General features: G+C 34.6%; 1 long non-coding RNA gene across 2 annotated transcripts; it reads left to right on the forward strand.

Annotated features, from left to right (window-relative positions):
• Positions 1 to 3145: 3145 nt before the first annotated feature.
• LOC131226808 (uncharacterized) lies at positions 3146 to 6349 on the forward strand. Of its 2 annotated transcripts, XR_009162025.1 has the most exons (4): positions 3146 to 3270; positions 3426 to 3494; positions 5871 to 5916; positions 6188 to 6349. It is a non-coding gene; the product is annotated as an uncharacterized LOC131226808 (long non-coding RNA). The 2 variants fall into 2 exon arrangements; XR_009162024.1 differs by lacking the exon at positions 6188 to 6349 and having other exon boundaries at positions 5871 to 6178.
• The last annotated feature ends 602 nt before the right edge of the window (positions 6350 to 6951 follow it).

Consider the following 6951-nt stretch of genomic DNA (forward strand, 5'->3'; position numbering starts at 1 on the left):
AAAATAAAATTTGAGTGAAAAATAAAATAAAATGATATTAAAAAATCGATACTTTATCAAAAAACAAACATTTTGAAACAAAAAATAAATAAGTTGAATAATTTTGTGATTTTGAAAATTAATTAAAAATGTTCAACACTCGAAATTAAAAGAAAAAGTTATTTATAAAAGCACTAAGATTTTGAAAAAATATATATATTTTTTTAAAAATTGAAAAGTTGAAAACAACATGATGCTTTTGAAGAAAAAAAAAATCGGCATTTTGGAATTTTTGGGAAAAAAATAAAAATTATTTTGAAAATAAAAATTCAAAATTTGTATTTTAATTTATTTTTTGAAATATTTTATAATAAAAATGATATTTTGTTAAAAGTTTTCAAAGAAAAATTAAGAGTAAAAAAATATACATTTTGAAAAAAAAAATATGTTATTTTTAAATGGAAATTGAAATTTATTTGTGAAAAAAAATAATAATAAATTATTAGGCACATCCACTAATTGAACATTTAACCATTTTTAGATAATCGAATTAGTCCAGATTGAAGAGTAAATAACTTCATATGTTTAAATCAAATTTCACTTAAATTGTTGATTAATCTTGTATGCCCATTATCTTTCTCACATGTAGTTAGCCTGATTGGGGTGAGTAACTAGTTAAATTGAGGGTATTAATCAGTAAAATAGAGTGAATGGGCTAGACGTAAAATGGGCTAAATATTGTTGTCAAAATTGTGACCCAACTTATTAACCCTGCGAGAACCTAAGAATTGATGTTAATAAGTTTTGTGGGCCCCATCATGATGTGTGTCGAACATCAACACCATGCATTTAATGTCTCCTTTAGGTTATGAGATATCTCAAAAATCATCCGTAAACGAAACTCAGGTGGGCCATACCATCTAAAACCATGTCAAGACACCTTAAAAAATATAAAGCACTTAGTGGGGCCCACATGAGTTTTGGATGAGGCTAAAACTTGGTCTAACCCCTCATCCAAGTGGGACACACATAATGAGTGGGTTGGATATGTGAATCACATTTAGGCAGGCCCAATATATGATATATGATTATGAATGTTTTAAGGAAACCCCTCTCCACTATATTATGTGGTGTGGCCCACCTAAGTCATGGATTGACTTTATTTTTAAGCTGTTGGCCCACCCAAGTCATGGATTGACTTTCTCCATATCGTTCAACGCCTTTATCGGATCATTTTAAGATATTAACTAAAAAATGGGGCAGGTCCAAGGCTTAAGTGGACTACAAAGTGGGGATTGAACGTCCGCCATTAAAAATAACATTCATAGAAGTTTTGGATCAAGCTGATGTTTGTGTTTTCTTTTCATTTATATCTTTTTGATATTCTGAATATATATAGTTTTGATATTATATGAGTGATTTTTTTTTGTTTTTTATAATTAAAAAGTAATATATTTAAATGATTTGTAATATCACATGAAAAAGAATATTGAGAAGTTGAAAATTTTTAACAACGTTTGAGAAAAATTTTGAAAACAAAATGATGCTTTTGATGAAAAAAATTAGCATTTTGAAATTATTGAGAAAATTTTACTGAAAATTCGGGATCAACCCGCCTCGTTCATCCATTTTTCGAGATCATTTTAGAAATTTTTCAAAAAATGAATCATATCGAAAGATTAAATGGACCACATTACAAATAAGGGCAACAGATTGGCTACTCCCCCTGACACCATCCAATGATTGGTGGTCAGTGCTCTGCGGGCCCCACCATGATGTATGTGTTTAATCTATGCCATCCATCGATTTTTAAAGATCATTTTATGGCATGAGACAAAAAATGAGGCATATCCTAATATGAAATAGACCACATTATAGGAAACAGTGTTGAATGAGCGTCAATCGTTTAAAACATTTTGGAGGCCACAAAAGTTTTGGATCGAGATGATTTTTGTTTTTCCCCTTCATCTAGGCCCGTATGACCTAATAAACAGACTGGATGTCAAATAAACAATACAATTGACCCTACGACGATTTTAAAAATGGATAACCAATCACTATTGCTTTCATGTGGTGTAGTCCACCAGATCTTTGAATATGTTTCATTTTTGGGCTCATATCCAACAATGAGTTATAAATGGATCATATGGATATACAATATATAAATCAAAGTGGGCCCACATCTACCCCATCAATCAGATGCACCATTCCTTGGTGGGCCTAAGGCTTAAAAATCAAGTCAATCTGTGACTTTTTTGGGCCACACCACATACAAAAGTTGAGAGGGGTTACCCTCCATTAAAATATTCATAATCATTTGTTAGGCCCACCGAGATGGGGTTCACAAATCTAGCCCATCCATCATGTGTGTCCCACTTGGATGAGGAGTTAGACCAAGTTTCATATGCATAAAATTTTCAGGTGGGTCCCACCAAGTGCTTTTATATGTTTTAGGCATTTCTTCACATGATTTTAGATGGTATGGCCCACCCAAGTTCCGTATACGGCTGACTTTTGGGATATCCCATAATTTAAAGGGGCCCCATCAAGTGCACGGTGTTGATGTTTGACACATGTCATGGTGGGGCCCACACAGCTTGACCTTTGTGTTTAATCCATGCCGTCCCCATGAGGTCAAGTTATGTGGGCCCGACCATGACATGTGTCAAACATCAACACCGTGCATTTGTTGGGTCCCCTTTAAATTATGGGATATCCCAAATATCAGCCGTATACGGAACTCTGGTGGGCCATGCCATCTAAAATCATGTGAAGACATGCCTAAAACATATAAAAGCACTTGGTGGGCCCCACTTGAAATTTGGATGCGTCTGAAACTTAGTATGACCCCTCATCCAAGTGGCACACACATAATGGATGGGCTGGATTTGTGGACCACATCTCGGTGGGCCCAAAAAATAATTATGAATGTTTTAATGGAGGGTAACCCCTCTCAACTTTTGTATGTGGTGTGGCTCGTACAAGTCATTGATTGATTTTATTTTTAATCCCTGGGCCCACCATGGGATGGTGCATCTGACTGATGGGGTAGATTTTTGACACGCACCATGTTGGGGCCCACGGAGCCATACCAGACGCCGGCCTAAATTTGGGCGCGCGCTCAAAAACAGAGCCGCGCCCAAAAAAACCCCAAATCCCAAATCTGCTCTCTCTCTCTCTCTCTCTCATTACATCTACCTACAACAAGAACAATGATTCTCGAGCCTTTCATCCAATCAATCTTTCAACGATCAGAGTTTGCAAGCTTGGAGCGGTTGGCGCTATGATCTGGTCCTTATTTTGAGGGATTTTTCAGTTTTTGTGGTTTTTCTTAGGGTCAGAAGTGGTTTTTGGAGCTGGATTTAAGGTTTTTGTTGTGAACAGTATAGAGAGGGTTTTAGGGACCTGGAGATCTAATTCTCGTCTGGTTGATTTGATTTTGGTAGGAATCGTCGTGGAGATTCTGGCGTCAGTGAGCGGTTAGGATTATGCTGCAACAAGGAGGATCGGTTTAGGTATTTTTGTAATTTATTGGGAATTTTTTTGTTGTAGCTAGTGCACCCTTTCATTTACTTCTCTATGTATTTCATATTTCTCCATAAGGGGGTTGATTGTTGGAGTTAGAACCCCTTCAGTTTGGGAACACTCATCATTTGTTTCTTTGAGTTTTTAGGACATTGCCAGCAAGCACCCGGAAAGATTTTTTGGTGGTTGTACTTTCAAATGCACCGTAACTTTCCTGGTCCATGTAATTTTCAAGAAGAAAATTGGGTGCATGCACCTGGTAGGGTCTTTTCTTCAGTAACTTCTTTAACCATACTACTAATGATGGGAAGATTCATACACTTGGTTTTGTTGTTTCTTGTTGAGCAGCATTGAAAAAATCAAAGGAAATACATGCATAAATATATCAGAGTTTTTTTCTCTGTTTTTTTTGGCAATATGAAACGTTGGTTTTGGTTGTTTTTCAAAGCAATGGTACACACCAGTTGTTTGATCGAGTGCTTCATAGAGTTTTGGAAGTTGGTTTTTGTCCTGATGTCGGGATTTGATAGTTTGAAATTGAAAGATACATACAGGTTCTGGATGTAAATCTATATGAAGCACCATTCAGTCAGCTGTTGCTGCACTGATCTTAGATAGAAATATTGATTCTTGGAAATTAGGTTGGAACATTTAGCCTCTCCATTGTATATTGTCTACATTCCCTCATTGCTTCCTTTCCTCTGTTTTCTCAATAAAATTTCATTAAATTTTCATTGAAAGATAACCATTTTTAGGTTGTGTATGGTGCAACTCATTGTATCTATAGAAGAATCGTATATATTAACAATATTTAAAAAATATATAGTTCATTTGGATTGTGCCCAAGAGAATCAAGTTGGAAGTGTGTTGTTCAGTCAAATAGGAAATGTCAAAAACTAATAATTTTTAGTAGTGTTTGTAATGAGGAAGAAGCCCTTCAACTCTAATTGAAGTGGATGTATGGAGTGACCCTTCTGGACAGATTGGATACCTTTTATACATAATGGTGGTATCCACATGTGAGCAAAAACTGAACGCCTCAAGATGAGGGTATTGTTGTGTTATTTTTCTGTGAAAGAAATATCACATCCTGTGACGTAAGGGACCAATGCAATGGATAGTTCTTCGTTATTTCACGTTACTGGGAAACATTAATAACTTTCATCTTCTCCACTTGAAACAATGGTTGTAATTCAATTCACTTGTGCTTCTAAAAACCGCCTAATTAATGGTTTTGGAATTTGTTTTTGGGCATCTGAGTTTCTTCCATGAAAGTGTTGCTTCTACAAATCTAATCACTCAAAGAATGTTGCACACTCCAGTTTTACTCATGATACGAGTTTTACACAATTATCTCCAAGAAACGAGGTTGTTTTGTTCCCTGATGTACTGATTTCACCTTCCTTGGATGATGATAGGTTTTCTATATGCATCAGCATCGGCATAACAATAATATATGTTTCAACACTATCACATAGTCATATATAGCACCATGTCGGATTTTCCAACAGTGACAGGTTTAATTGTCTGGTACAGTTACATGTTTTTGTGCCTATGTTACTTTGAAGATGACTCCTTTCTAGTATTATCTTAAATGAACCCATTCTTTTTCATCACGAGTATATATAAATACTTCTAACGTTGATGACTATCTTGTGGAATCAATAATTAGACTAGCCACAGACTCCAATGCAGGAGAAGTTTATTACAGGTACTCAATTAGAACCAAGCATCATTTCATCCAATCCCCAATAAGAATTTCTGATTTTTCTTGGAAAATGTATTTTAACTTTAACAGTTGCCAGCTTATGTTGGAAAATGTTCTGTTTGAATTTTGAAATTTGATTTGGATACTACAATGGATGGCTCCATCTTACATGTGATTATATGGTAGGATGTTATTTTTCCACCTTATACACCGTTTCTAAGTCATTCTCTATATATCGGTATTTTGATTAAATAAATGAAGTTTGAAATTGTGTTGATTGGTGGCTCTCTCTATAATAATCTTATATTTTAGAATGGTATTTGGTGCTCTGCTGATATCTGTCGAAGAAGACAGATTTTGCAATTTCTCATTTGGTAGAACTGATTGTTTGAATATCTTGTTTCCATACCAAGATTTCTCATTTTTCTGTTTCCCATTGTTTTTTGTGATTTTCACTTTGTACCTTCTTTGAATTCTTTTATAATAGTTAGCATGTTGGCAAACAGTTCTTTGTGGCATTGGCAATGGAATTCAGCTCAGTTCTAGATATACGACATTATATTGAATGGACAGTCAAATCTTGGTGTAAATATTTTTATAAGTTGATTTTTTCTTTCCTTTTTTTTTTCTTTGTGGCATTGGCAATGGAATTGTGCAGCATGGGATTTTGAACAACAGAAGGCAGAAGGCAGGTCTTGACTAAGGTGAGTACTGCGGTTTTATCCTTGACAAGTTTTTTCTCAACACCACTTGACAGTTTCGTCCTCTTGAGTACTTGTCATTGCCTCTAGTGACTATTGTAGAAGTAAAGAAAAGGTGTTCACCTAAAAAAATGGTCCTTATTAACCAATTTTATAAGACAAATATTGACTCGGCTAAGTTTTCATGGCCCGATGGATTGGCCAAGTCAATGCAAAACTTGGTCGATTTTTATATAGGACTGATGCATAGTATGAATCAGCGGAGTGGTTGCAGGTTTACATATTTAGGGCTAGTGCTTTTTCAGAATGAGGAGTGGCTCGAGCTGTTGGTGAGGTTGTAGTTGGCAATCCGGTCAAGTGACATCTTACACATTTCATTCCATGTTAGCATTATGTTGCTGGTTCTATTTTATATTTGAATGTTGTTTATTTATTTATCTCTCTCTCTCTCATATGTATATATATATATATATATATATATATATATATATATATATATATATATATATATATATATATATATAAATATATATATATATAAAAAAAAAAATAGACAAGACAAATTGTTATATGGGTGTCCCTTAACATATGGTGGAAGTGTCTTCTTACAGAGAAATTAGTGTTGAGGACCACCATCTATGTGATCTAAGATTCCCAACCAAAGGGAATTACATGAACAACGATCTGATTGATTGTTGGGGTCACAACATGACAACCTCTCATGCATTTAGAGGCAAGATCATGTCCATAATATCTGGCTCTAATTTCAGCTGTGGCCTATTTGTTGAGAATAGGAATGCTTTTTGTTGGGGGTGATGAAACTATGAGTGGGGTTTTGAGCTTGATTCCTAGACATGCAAGGTTTCAGATGATTTCATCTAGTGAGTTTCTGTTCTTAGTCCTTTTTGTTTTTAATTTATAAGATGTCTCATCATTTCTTGAATTGCATTCTTTTTTCTTTTTTTTTTCCTTGGAATGTTTTGAATTTCTTGAAAGTTGAAAATATTTGTTTCATCATTTCTTGTTTTTATTGTCTAA

The sequence above is a fragment of the Magnolia sinica genome, chromosome 2 (assembly GCF_029962835.1).
Source record: "Magnolia sinica isolate HGM2019 chromosome 2, MsV1, whole genome shotgun sequence".
Classification (NCBI taxonomy): domain Eukaryota; kingdom Viridiplantae; phylum Streptophyta; class Magnoliopsida; order Magnoliales; family Magnoliaceae; genus Magnolia; species Magnolia sinica.